At 33.7% G+C, this 13,080-nt stretch overlaps 1 long non-coding RNA gene across 1 annotated transcript; it reads left to right on the top strand.

Annotated features, from left to right (window-relative positions):
- The first annotated feature begins 979 nt into the window (after positions 1-979).
- Positions 980-7,677, top strand: LOC123556343 (uncharacterized). The gene is made up of 2 exons (XR_006687432.2): positions 980-5,216; positions 5,301-7,677. It is a non-coding gene; the product is annotated as an uncharacterized LOC123556343 (long non-coding RNA).
- The last annotated feature ends 5,403 nt before the right edge of the window (positions 7,678-13,080 follow it).

Below are 13,080 nucleotides of genomic sequence, written 5' to 3'. Positions count from 1 at the left end.
TACCTATGAAGATTTGGGTTTTTATGCAAGTCAGAATGGAGATCTGTGTTCTCAAAATTACCTCAGTAGAGCAGTATTCACTTTTTTAGCTCATCTGAACTGAAAGTTACGGGTGCATTTGTTCAGGGTGAGCTATTAGTATAGGGGATGGTCCAACATGCATTGTCCGTCATCCACAATTTACATGAACATCCTCTTCTCTGAAACTACTGGTCAGAATTACACCAAACTTGGTCTGTAGCATCATGGAAAGGTCCTCTCACTGTTTCATTCAAAGAGAATGCTAGGCTCCTTTTAGGGGTTGCGAAAGCTAAAAATAGTAAAACTTTTAAAACAACTTCCCATGAACCGCAAAATGGATCCTCATCAAAGTTGGAATATAGCATCATTGAAATGACCCTCTTTTCCTGTTCAAATAGAGGCACTTGAACCCTTTAAGGGGACATTTTAGCTGTAAATAGAAATATCTTAACTTTACTTTTTCCGGCACATATTTATTAAATCTGGTTAGTAGCATCCTTGTAAGGACCTCTCACTTGACCTAATTTATGTTTTTGATACTAAACACATTTTGTTACCTTTCGTGATTCAGTACGTCATTCATATATTCAAGGTCAAATAGTCAAGTTCAAATGAGTGACTTAGGGCCACTTTGGCATTCTATTTCTTAGCAAGTCACAGTTTTACCATCTGATATTTGCACTTATTTGTAATTGTGGTAAGGCTTTGTTTCCTACAAATATACAACCATATTTTTAAATGCACTTAAAAGGGATTTATTGACATTTAAAACAATGTATTCAGGTAAGGCTTTATGAAACATAAATGAAAATAACGTGAAAATGGGATAACGTCGAAGATACATTTGAGCCGTGCCATGGGAAAACCAACATAGTGGCTTTGCGACCAGCATGGATCCAGACCAGCCTGTGCATCCGCGCAATCTGGTCAGGCTCCATGCTGTTCGCTTTTAAAGCCTATTGGAACTGGAGAAACTGTTAGTGAACAGCATGGATCCTGGCCAGACTGCGCGGATGCGCAGGCTGGTCTGGATCCATGCTGGTCGCATACCCACTATGTTGGTTTTCCCATGGCACGGTTTTATTTTAAAAGCCTGTTTCTAAACCAGTAGCAGGCGTTTTGGTCACAGTTACATAATTTAACATTTAACTTATTATATAATAATATTTGATTAATGAATAGCAGCTAAGATATTTATACTTGAGATCAGAATATAATGTAAATCTTGGATCAAATGTGAAAATATATGCTTTAAGATCAATCCTACACTTATTGATGTTTTTACATAATTTTTCAATAATAACATCTTCACTAATGACTACACATGTACACGAGGAAGGAACGATGAACATTGATATGATATAATCCAAAGAAGTTATACATGAATATTTTTATTTTCATTCAGTGCCTGATGCGGGGCATTTTACATGAGTAAACAGATTTTACTTACTTTATGAGATTGTATTGTTTTAGAAGTAGCACTTTTTATGCCCATTTTGGAAAAATACTTTTCATGTTTTATAATGAAATCTCAATGTTGTTATATTTTCTGGTCCTTCGGGATCATTGATTTCAACTCATTTAGATTTGAAGATTGAATACTGCTTAAACCGGTGCAAGGGGGCGTGGGCAGTGTTGCATTTTCCATTACTGCTCATGAACAGGCTCAACCAAACAGAGTCTGCAATTTTCACTGTTTGTCTTGTTCTTGGTGCTTCCGAGGGATCTACTTTCCAGATTTTATTTATATTATAGCATTGTCGGTCTGTAAACCTTTTTATTTCCAGACTACCTGTATTTAGTCAGGATGTATCATACATTCATTGCTATGGCTTTCATATTTTAAGCATTAGCTAACAACCACTAAGAAAAGTTCCCTATTGACTAAGGATCAAATGTCAAGGTCACAGAGACCCAATCTTTCTTGTTTGTTGATGTTTTTCTAACATATTTTTTCTATGTAAGTTAAAAATATAATACTGAAAAAATATGATAAATTAAGTATTTATCAACATTAGGAGCTTTGAAAAAATGAGGATAGATAATCTAGACAAGTCATGTGATTTTATTTTTTCCCCATAAGTTTGAAATTGGCATCTTTTCTAGCATTTTTATAATAAGCTAAAATTACTGCCTTGGCCTATTCCACGTGCAAACAAGCATGGTTGTTACGTGGCATTTTTGTTATAGCTGTAATACATATTGCATTTTGATAAGACCATTCTTTTTATATACTGTAACTAATTATTAATGATGCGCAACCAACCCACTTAGCTCAACAGGGAGAGTGCAGATCTGCACATCATGGGATTGCAAGTTTGATCCATTGATTGAGACATATTCTTCATGACAAAAGACATTGTGTCTGATATCAGTTTGTCCTCCACCTCTGATTCTTGAGGAGAAATTGGCAGTTACTTGCTAGATTAGTACTGAAATAGAACCCAGGAACTCTGGTTAGGTTAACTGCCCGCTGTTACATTACTAAAATATTGTTGAAAAATGGTGCTAAACCATAAATAAACAAACAAACAAACAAATTAATGATGTTTTTTGTTAAATTGGTTGTAGTTTTTATGCTTACTACTTTTTTAGGATAAAAGGAAATTTAGGACTTTCATAAATATGTTTGTCATATTATGTTGTTTGAATATATTTCTGTATAATTGACTAGCGAAATTCAGATGAAATATACAGAATTGTTCAGTATTTTTATCCTGCAGTCCCACACACAACCCTACTCCTCCTCACACTTGTAAATCAAATAAATTGTTAGCTGCCCTGTCCCAGTCTGCTTGAGCATGGGCATATTATTCCCAGTTATGCAGAGCTCTTGTTATTGTTGTTAATATTGTCATGTGTAGATAAATTAAAAAAAGTTTCTGTTTTATAGAAAAAGCTTCATTGTATCTTGCAGATGATAATGGTGTTTGGGATTTATTTTCTGGGTTTGTATGGAGGGTTAGGGTTTTTTTAACTTTCTGGATTACAGTATAATGTGACATTATTGGAACCATTTTTTACCTAAAGGACATGACAAAGTATATTTTATAGAGTTCATGTATCATGTAAAATGCTGAAAGTGTCTTAAACATTGTGATAGAGAAAAACAAGTGTGACAACTCCTGCCTTATCAATAGACATATTTTAGTACAGTTATTATAGTGATAGTACCTAGTATATAGTGATAGTTTATAGTTTATTGTTGTTAACATTTTGTCTTTTGGCAAGTATGACACAAATTTTTACCTGTTGATTTATTAACTTTGTTTTTTGCTGTAAAATAACACACAAATATTGTATAACAGTAATATTTTTACAGTTAATGTGTTTATGATAGGACCAAAATATATTTTCTGTATTTGAATATTAGAATCTATATATACCATCAGATTATGCATGTTTACTGGTGTTAAGAAAATACAGATTCCAAATTAGAAGATGAAAAATAATAAATCAACTCAACATATTTTATTACTGTTCTGTTACCTATAGTACTTAATCTGACTGCCATGTTTTTCTGCATTTTTTTGTGTGTAAAATAGCCTAATGTTGAGGGTGTTATAAAGTTTATTATGTGAGCTGTATTGTACAAAATCCATGTTATTTTAGTCAGTTATACGTCCATATTATATATGTGTTTTCTGAAATTATTCAAAAAATTATTCCAGTATCGTATTTCATTGATTTATTTCATTATTTTTATGCCTCAGTTCTATCATTTATTCATGTACAAGATGGAAAGGTGTTAATGTTCTCTATATAAATGTATGTTAATTAACATTCTGTCTTAGTCTATTAATTGGATATATAATATACATCAGGAACATTGAACTAGCTTGATTGCTGAATGTCATTGCTAACACCAGCTTCATACTGTTAAAGGGTCATGCATCTTGATGAACATGAAAATGTTGTTTATGATATAGATATCAGGTACTCAATTTTAAGTTGATATAAGATACAACTGAATTAGGTCTTTCTGAGGTCATTTTTCTTCTGTTTGACTGCTACAGTATACTTTAGATAAATACAAATTATAGACTGTAAAATTTAGTGTTTTTGTGTCTCCCAAAATTTGGGGGATGGTGGGTGTCACTTGTCTTGTCTTGATTTGATCTTGTCTGTCCATCTGTCTGTTTAAAATCTCAAAAAGTATTTGACCATGTGAAGTTGTGTGCCTGATGTTTTAATTGGGATTTCACACAGCCAAACCAGAGTTATGGTCCTTGACTTAGTCAAAAACATGTATACAATGACAGGAGTAGGGGCACCACTGTCCTATGGACACACATCTGATTATAGATGCTTTAAAGCATAGCTGTTGTGTAATTATGTCAGGTGCTTTCTTAGAGGGAAAATGTTTTACCTAAGAGTGATATTATGCAATATTTTTACCTTTTATTGATATTGACAAAATTATGTGCCTCATGCATATATATAGATTACTAATTAAGTTCTCATGAAAATTAGGGGATTGTGTAAACTCTTTGTTATATTAAATGGTATAAATCATGTTACAGATACAAAACATTTACAGTGGAACCCCTCTAAACGGAACAGCTTCCGGGCCAGGGTAAAAGTTCTATTTGGAGGCTTTTTGGTTCAGAGGGGTTTAGTCAGTGGAATGTGTGGTACACTACATAAATAAATACACAGTTTGCAAGAAACCAGATTTATTTCTAATCCTCTTTGTGTTTAGTTACTATATAAAAACAACACCATAAAAAGATGAGAGGGATATATGCTACCAAATAGGGTAAATTCTTGTATTCATAATAAAAGACATGACAAAATTCTGATTGCCTTTAGAATTATTCAGTTTTCAGCAGGACTTTTGTTGATAAAGACAAGTTCAGTCTGCAAAAATTGTTGTTTCCAAATTTTTCAAGTGTATTTTCCTAATGAAATAAGAAGACAGATTTCAGGACCACAAAATTTGTTCAGTTGTAGGGTTTTCGGTGTTCAGTGATTCTAGTTTTGAGAAGTTCCACTGCACATAGTTTATGTCTTATTGTCAATCATTCCTTACAGTTAATATTTGCACTACATTAAATACAAAGGTAGTGTTGTCTTTAATCTAGTCATGACTCTTTTTGGCTTGATGTAGACTTAGTTTATTTTTGTTTTGATTGTACAAAATTGTAGTAATTTAACTTAGTTATAACAAAAACACCAGTCGGGATAAAACTCAAGTTTGATTTTATCATTCTGAAATCTGCAGTGTTGTTCTTAATTGATCAGTTTTCTGTTGTTGTGGAGTTGTGTTCTCCAGAAAGGTACATTTATACTTAATTGTTTTCATAGTATGGATGAATTTCTTGACACTGTTTAATTCTGAAATGCCATCCATTTGTCTGGTGTTCAGTTATGGTGAAGGGTAAACATTTTGAACATTATACCTTTTTTTTAGAGCTTTATTTTATGGGTATATTAGACCTAAATTTCATATTTCAAAATGTGAACAATTTCTGCATATATTATCAGCAAGTTTATGTGTATTAACAGTACTATGTGTTTAAAATAGTACACAGTACACATGTATAAAATTGAACACAGTATAAATGTTACTGCATGACTTTTAAAAGTAAATATCTAAAGATTAAATATTTCAGTGAAAGATGGACAGTGGATATTTTAATGTTAATTTTCATTGAAAAGATCATGTACTTAAGGAGGTAGGTTACCTTGTTACCAGGTTAAATTCAAATTAGTTGAACCGCAGCAATTTTTTGTATTTTGTGTAATATGATGTTTTAACAGCTACAATCTCAATTTCGTTTTTCTCTGGCCCTTCAAGTTCAATTTTTATCCAGGTTTAAAGAACATGACCCTCCAAAGGTATTTTATATTGAAAGAAGAAGGAAAATACGGATATTTAACACTTTTCAGTGTATTTTAGTTTCACTGATATCCGTAGAAGTCTGCATAATTGATAATTTTACTAGTATGCGCGTTAGCTTTCTAATATAAGCTTAAAAAGTATATGTCGCGGGGCTCGTGTTTCCTTGGTAACGCATTTTCGCTCATTTTTAAACAACTATGTATAAAAACGGGGTTTTCGACGGCTTCAGTGCCATTCTGTTAATAACCAACATGGAATATTTCGGTAATATTATTAGCAAAATACCAAGCACTTTACATGGTACCCTATTTTACTTAAAGTTTAAAGTAACCATGGCAACAGAGATGTTTAAAATAGCTTATATCTTGCTTTTTGTCGCAATTTCTTATAAAAAATATTGAATAAAATTATCTTTCTTGCTAATGTAGCTTCAAAACATATTATTTCAAACGTAAGTTATATTTTCATGTTATTTGTATTTATTCAAACAAATTTCACAGCTTAAAATACTTACAGCAGTACCCTTCGTCTTGCATTTTTCATGGAAAAATCGTTCAGCATGTGCTATTATTCTCATGGATGTTGTTGAAATGAAAATAAAAAGCCGAAGCTGTGTTCTTTAAATAGACCAGTGTCAACGCTTTTGAATTTTACATTTAGATATATAGGTCACGGGCTTCGTTTCCAAGGTAACATCAATTCAATTCAAGAAATCACAATTTTCTACTGAAAGTTGAACAATTTTAGAGCTTCGTTTTAGTATATAACTAACAAATTATCAACGAAAACTGAAAAATAGGTATTGCAAATCAAACTGCAAGTTTTTTATTTAATGATGGCCGTAACAAGTAAACTTTCACCCTATTATATTCCAAATAACATCGGTTACCATCATCCATTTTCTTACATTCCGCATAAAATTTCAATATAACTACATAGAAGAAGCAAAATATTGATTGTTATTCAGAGGAAAAGACTCATAAATAATATTTCAGCAAATAATAGCTGTTTGAAAAAAGTTCAAATAAAGAAAATGCACAGAATTACGTACTTTCAAAATAAAAGCTATTAATTTTGCGCGGTAACTGACACGTAACGTCATGACGTCAATGACGTCATTTTAATACAACATTGTTTTGAAGCGTTTCTGCGGCAATTTATTCATTATTTCTGCATTATTAAACCATAAAGCATCAGATCGGAGACAGGTTCATGATTTGTTTTCAGAAGAATGGACATATAAACACATTTAGTTTGTCGTAAACGTCGTCGTAAATCGTCACGTTAGCTTCCGGTTGGACATGCGCACTTACAAATATGAAGGTAACCTACCTCCTTAAGGATGCTGTTGAAGTGTTTGCTGTAAATGTGAAATGTTTGTATAGAATTGGCATTTCTAATATATCTCTAGGTATTTAAGTGATTATAACATAATATTTCAAAGTTTATGTTTAGTTTAAGTTTATATTAACTGACTGCTGTACATTATGATAATACTATAAACATGTAACAAGTGTTAGTCAGACTCAGCTTTAAGGGGTGTGCCTGCAGACTGGTGTAAAGGATTGATGTAACAAAGCAGGAATTTGAATATATTTTATTTCACACAAGTAAATTATTGACTGGAATGATATAGATCTATGTTCAGACTATTCCAGTTATTTTAAAAAGTATGATATTGATGTTAATCTGGAAGCAAGTCCTTTTTACATGTAACTATTTTTATTATGTACACAAATTAAAAAATCTATGTTAATTGCATGTTGAAGTTTTAGATGTATTTTATATTGTAATAAATGGAGGAAGTCTGAGTAATTTTTTGTTCTTATTTTCAATATTATACTCAACTTTTCCATGTATGACAGTGGTAGTAGCCCCCTGCCCTTACAAGTAGCTAGATTTGCATAAGATAAAGACTTACAGATCTTAAAATGGTAAATTCACATTAGATCATAAAAAGAAAACAAACATTTTGAAGAAAATTAATGTAAGCTGCCAAAAGAACCATAAACTAGAAACATTTAAACCAAAGACAGATTTGCTGTCTGTGTGAAGTAATCTTTTCTTGCTTGTATTTTGCTTTATTTTGATGATTAAGATTTTGCTGTGAAAGCCCTTAGCTGACATTAGTTTACTAGTATAATTTATATTGTAGGAATGGGACAAGACCTTAGCTGACATTAGTTATGTATTGCTAGGAATGGGACAAGACCTCAGCTGACATTAGTTATGTATTGCTAGGAATGGGACAAGACCTCAGCTGACATTAGTTTACTAGTATAATTTATATTGTAGGAATTGGACAAGACCTTAGCTGACATTAGTTTACTAGTATAATTTATATTGTAGGAATGGGACAAGACCTTAGCTGACATTAGTTTACTAGTATAATTTATATTGTAGGAATGGGACAAGACCTTAGCTGACATTAGTTATGTATTGCTAGGAATGGGACAAGACCTCAGCTGACATTAGTTATGTGTTGGTTAGGAATGGGACAAGACCTTAGCTAACAATAGTTTACTAGTATGTATTATAGGAATGTGACAAGACTTTTGTTTGTTTTGGGTTTAACGCTGTTTTTCAACAGTATTTCAGTGGTGTAAAGGTGGGCAGTTAACCTAACCAGCATTCCTGGATTCATTACCAGTACAGACCTGTTCTCCGCAAGTAATGCCAACTTGCCCACATGAATCAGAGGTGGAGGACTAATGATTTCAGACACAATGTCTTTTATCAAATAGTCAAGGAGAACATACGCCCCGCCCGAGGATCGAACTCGCGACCCCGAGATCCGTAGACCAACGCTGTTACCTACTAAGCTAAGCCGGCGGGCTAATGTGACAAGACTTTAGCTGCTGTTAGTTTAAGTATTGCTAGGAATGGGACAAGATCTTAGCTGACATTAGTTTATGTATTGTTAGGAATGGGAAAAGACCTTAGCTGACATTAGTTTACTAGTATGTATTGTAGGAATGGGACAAGAGTTGACATTAGTTTATATATTGTAGGAATGGGACAAGACCTCGGCTGACATTAGTTTATGTATTTAAGGAATGGGACAAGACCTCAGCTGACATTAGTGTATTATTGTAAGGAATAGGACAAGACCTTAGTCAACATTAGTTTATGTATTGTAGGAATGGGACAAGACATTAGCTGACATTAGTTTATGTATTGTAAGAATGGGACAAGACCTTAGTTGACATTAGTTTATGTATAGTTAGGAATGGGACAAGACCTCAATTGACATAAGTTTATTATTGTAAGGAATGGGACAAGACCTTAGCCAACATTAGTTTATGTATTGTAGGGAAGGGACAAGACCTTAGCTGACATTAGTTTATGTATTGTAGGAATGGGACAAGACCGTAGCTTATGTTAGTTTGTGTATTGTAAGAATGGGACAAGGCATTAGCTGAAATTAGTTTACTAGTATTTATTGTAGGAATGTGACAAGAGATGACATAATTTTATGTATTGTAGGAATGGGACAAGACCTTATCTGACATTAGTTTATATTGTAGGAATGGGACAAGACCTCAGCTGACATTAGTTTATGTATTGTTTGGAATGGGACAAGACCACAGCTGACATTAGTTTATGTATTGTTTGGAATGGGACAAGACCTTACCTAACATTAGTTTATGTATTGTAGGAATGGGACAAGACCTTAGCTGACATTAGTTTATGTATTGTTAGGAATAAGACAAGATATTAGCCGGCATTAGTTTACTATTATGTATTGTAGGAATGGGACAAGAGTTGACATTAGTTTATGTATTGTAGGAATGGGACAAGACCTCAGCTGACATTAGTTTATGCATTGTAGGAATGGGACAAGACCTCAGCTGACATTAGTTTATGTATTGTAGGAATGGGACAAGACCAGAGCTGACATTAGTTAACCAGGTTTTCAACGAAAACCTGAGTTATTAGATTGGGGTAGATGTCGGTCGGGCGGGCGGGCGGCGGCGGTGGCGGCGGCAGCGTCAAACTGGTGTTTCCGGTCAATAACTTTTGTTTCGGTAAAGATATTTGAATAAAACTTGGTATGTATGTAGCTTATATCAAGACAAAAGCTGGGATTGATTTTTGGGTTTCTGGGGTCAAGGTCAAGGTCACTGTTACTTAAAATAGAAAAAGGGTTTCCGGTCAATAACTTTTGTTTCGGTAAAGATATTTGAATAAAACTTGGTACATATGTAGCTTATATCAAGACAAAGGCTGGGATTGATTTTGGGGTTTCTGGGGTCAAGGTCAAGGTCACTGTTACTTAAAATAGAAAAAGGGTTTCCGGTCAATAACTTTTGTTTCGGTAAAGATATTTGAATAAAACTTGGTATGTATGTAGCTTATATCAAGACAAAGGCTGGGATTGATTTTGGGGTTTCTGGGGTCAAGGTCAAGGTCACTGTTACTTAAAATAGAAAAAAGGTTTCCGGTCAATAACTTTTGTTTCAGTAAAGATATTTGAATAAAACTTGGTATGTATGTAGCTTATATCAAGACAAAGGCTGGGATTGATTTTGGGGTTTCTGGGGTCAAGGTCAAGGTCACTGTTACTTAAAATAGAAAAAGGGTTTCCGGTCAATAACTTAACTTAGGAATGAGCTATCATTATGAAACTTGGTGTATAGCAAACTTATATAAAGTTGTAGCTTGGGATTGATTTTGGGGTTTCTGGGATCAAGGTCAAGGTCATTGTTACTAAAAATAGGGTTAGGGTTAGGTTAGGGTTAGGGTTAGCATATCTTCTACATGCATGGAGGGATTTTGATGAAAGTTGGCACAATTGTTCACCATCATGAGACGGAGTGTCATGCGCAAGAACCAGGTCCCTAGGTCTAAGGTCAAGGTCACACTTAGAGGTCAAAGGATACAAGAATGAAAAGTTTGTCCGGAGCATATTTTCTTCATGCATAGAGGGATTTTGATGTAACTTGGCACAATTATACACCATCATGAGACGAAGTGTCTTGCGCAGTTCCATTCTTTAGAATTACTTCTCTTTGTTGTTACTATAAATAGCTTATATTGTAACTTTTTCATTACTAGACGTAGGGAAAAATCGAGACCACTTTTCTGTAGTACAACATGCATGTAACATCCAATTTTGAGGTGTATTTTGACCAATCTCTACCTGGTAAGGATTTCTGTGTGGACTTAAAATTATTTTTTTTTGTATTTTTTTTTTTTTTTTTTTTTTTTTTTTTTTTTTTTTTTAAGATTAACTTCCCTTAGTTGTTACTATAAATAACTTATATTGTAACTTTTTTTATAATTGACCGTAGGGAAAAACCAAGACCACTTTTCTGTGGTACAACATAGTTGTTACTTTCTAATTTTAGGTGAATTTTAAGGTATCTCTACCTGGTAAGGAGTTTTTTTGTGGACTTAGAAAAACAAAAGAATTACAGTGATTACTAAACAACCACAAAATTAAAATTACATCTGCAAATACAGGTGCTAGAGTAAAGAAATTTGCTGTGACGGGCGTATATTGTGACATTCTGGCACTCTTGTTTATTCTTATGAAAAGTGTTGAAAACCTGGTTTCGTGGCATTGCCGCGTTTCTTGTTTATGTATTGTAGGAGCGGGACAACCCCTCAGCTGACATTAGATAATTATTGTAAGGGATGGGACAAAACCTTAGCTAACATTAGTTTATGTATTGTAGGAATAAGACAAGACCTTAGCTAATATTAGTTTACTATTGTAGGAATGGGACAAGACCTTAGCCGATGTTAGTTTATGTACTGTTGGAATGGGACAAGGTCTTAGCTGACATTAGTTTACTAGTATGTATTGTAGGAATGGGAGAACACCTTAGCTGACACCGGTTTATGTTTTGTTAGTAATGGGACAAGACCTTAGCTGACATTAGTTTATGTATTGTAGGAGCGGGACAAGACCTCAGCTGACATTAGATAATTATTGTAAGGGATGAGACAAAACTTTAGCTAACATTAGTTTATGTATTGTAGGAATGGGACAAGACCTTAGCTAATATTAGTTTACTATTGTAGGAATGGGACAAGACCTTAGCTGACATTAGTTTATGTATTGTAGGAATGGGACAAGGCCTTAGCTGACATTAGTTTACTAGTATGTATTGTAGGAATGGGAGAACACCTTAACTGACATCAGTTTATGTTTTGTTATTAATGGGACAAGACCTTAGCTGACATTAGTTTATGTATTGTTAGGAATGGGACAAGACCTTAGCTGACATTAGTTTACTTGTATGTATTGTAGGAATGGGACAAGAGTTGACATAAGTTTATATATTGTAGGAATGGGACAATACCTTAACTGACATTAGTTTACTAGTACGTATTGTAGGAATGGGACAAGAGTTGACATTAGTTTATGTATTTTAGGAATGGGACAAGAACTTAGCCGACATTAGTTTATCATTATGTGATGTAGGAAATGGGACAAGAGTTGACATTAGTTTATGTATTGTAGGAATTGGACAAGACCTCAGCTGACATTAGTTTATGTATTGTAGGAATGGGACAAGACCTTAGCTGACATTAGTTTATGTTTTGTTAGGAATCAGAGAAGACCTTAGCTGACATTAGTTTATATATTGTTAGGAATGGGACAAGACCTTAGCTGACATTAGTTTACTATTGTGTATTGTAGGAATGGGACAAGAGTTGACATTAGTTTATGTATTGCAGGAATGGGACAAGACCTTACTTGACATTAGTTTATATTGTAGGAAAGGGACAAGACCTGAGCTGGCATTAGTTTATGTATTGTAGGAATGGGACAAATATGCTTTTATGCATGAATACTATCACATCTTGATGTTTTGCACCAAATTGTCATCAAAGTACGCTGACATCATGAGGATAAGGGTGACTGTAAATTGTTAAAACCACATGAAAGACAGGAAATGATAAAATTAAAAACTGGAACCCTAGATTCAGAAATTTCTATTTGGGATACTTGTTGATGTCAAAGACCTGATGCGTAGCACCTGGAGGTTTGTATTGAGAGGGGTATCCCCATATTGTAAAGGGGTTTAGGGGTCTCCCGCTATACAGTATTTAATATAGGTATGTAAATATTGGACTCTGGTGCATATTTTTTAAAGTTTTTTCCTTTATCCCTTAATTTCATGAATGCAAATGTTGGCCAAGAGCAAATTTTGTCACACTTAACACACATACCGGAAAGACTGACCAAAATTGATGATCGG

The sequence above is a fragment of the Mercenaria mercenaria genome, chromosome 5 (genome assembly GCF_021730395.1).
Source record: "Mercenaria mercenaria strain notata chromosome 5, MADL_Memer_1, whole genome shotgun sequence".
NCBI classification, from domain to species: domain Eukaryota; kingdom Metazoa; phylum Mollusca; class Bivalvia; order Venerida; family Veneridae; genus Mercenaria; species Mercenaria mercenaria.
This window is presented reverse-complemented; position numbering and strand designations above follow the sequence as displayed.